Source organism: Temnothorax curvispinosus, unplaced genomic scaffold, assembly GCF_003070985.1.
Source record: "Temnothorax curvispinosus isolate PA1 unplaced genomic scaffold, ASM307098v1 QBEX01007897.1, whole genome shotgun sequence".
Classification (NCBI taxonomy): domain Eukaryota; kingdom Metazoa; phylum Arthropoda; class Insecta; order Hymenoptera; family Formicidae; genus Temnothorax; species Temnothorax curvispinosus.
Window position 1 is genome coordinate 1 of NW_020217677.1, and position 1102 is coordinate 1102.

General features: G+C 33.6%; 1 long non-coding RNA gene across 4 annotated transcripts; it reads left to right on the forward strand.

The window, feature by feature from the left end:
- The first annotated feature begins 242 nt into the window (after window positions 1-242).
- Window positions 243-1102, forward strand: LOC112457575. Of its 4 annotated transcripts, none has more exons than XR_003041116.1 (4): window positions 243-353; window positions 642-805; window positions 866-1003; window positions 1078-1102. It is a non-coding gene; the product is annotated as an uncharacterized LOC112457575 (long non-coding RNA). The 4 variants fall into 4 exon arrangements; XR_003041118.1 differs by having other exon boundaries at window positions 243-344; XR_003041117.1 differs by having other exon boundaries at window positions 243-330.

The following is a 1102-nucleotide window of genomic DNA, read 5'->3' on the forward strand; positions in this document are numbered from 1 at the left end:
TAACAATTAATAACAATAACAATTTATAACAATTTTACTATACAGGGGGTGCATTCGGGGAGACGCTATTAACGCTATAAACGCTAACGCTATGAACTTCGTTTGAGGAGCCAATAGCGCGATAGCGATAGCAAACTCCCCGAACGCAGCTTAAGCGCCAATAGTACTTCGTGCCTCACCTCGAAAATAATAGCGAAAATAGCGCGAGTGATGACGTCACGCTGCCTTTACAGTGACGTTATCATCGTATATCACAGCGCCACAAAGCGTCTCCTCGAACAGTTTTGGACGATAATTGTGCTAATAGCGTGCTCCTCGAATGCACCCAGGGTGAATCATTGAAGGTGTTAGAGGTTATGTTTCTGAAACTGAACAAGATATATGAAATTCTTATTTTCCAGCGACTGTTTGATATCGAAGCAAACATTGTGTGACGAAATTAATTTTTTTTATCCGTTTCGATACCAAACAGTTGCTAGAAAATAAGAATTTTATATTTCATTCATTTTCAGAAATATTAGCCTGTAACACCTTTAGTGATTCACCCTGCATATAAATATAATTTTACTGAACTATTATAAGTAGTAATAATATAAATATCAAGTAAGCTTGTATAAATTGGATTTTTTTTATACGTATAGGATAGGACAAAGCACTGGAATTATACCGCGTGCATTCAGTCATTTATTGGACAAATTACGTTTGTTGGAAGCACAAGAATAACACAGTACGAGTTTGCTTTCTCGAGTTATATAATGTAGAATTTGACTAGCTAAATACCTAATAATGGTGTAACTAAAATAAGGTAATATTACTGCATTTTTGCTAAAATATGAAAAAGATTATATTAGAGTGATTATTTTAGGCTCCACTTATGAGGGTGCTACAAGAAAAAGTTCAATGATCATTCATGGATTAGAGGAACAAGTGTACACAATAAAAATGAAATTTACGAGATTCTATAGAAAAAGATAAGAGATAAAGACAAACGGATCTGTGGATTGTAAGATAACACTGCTTACAACACTTTAAACTAAATTTTAAAATAAAGTTTTTTTATTACATCTATGGTTACAGGAGTATTTTGACGAGTTTGAATATA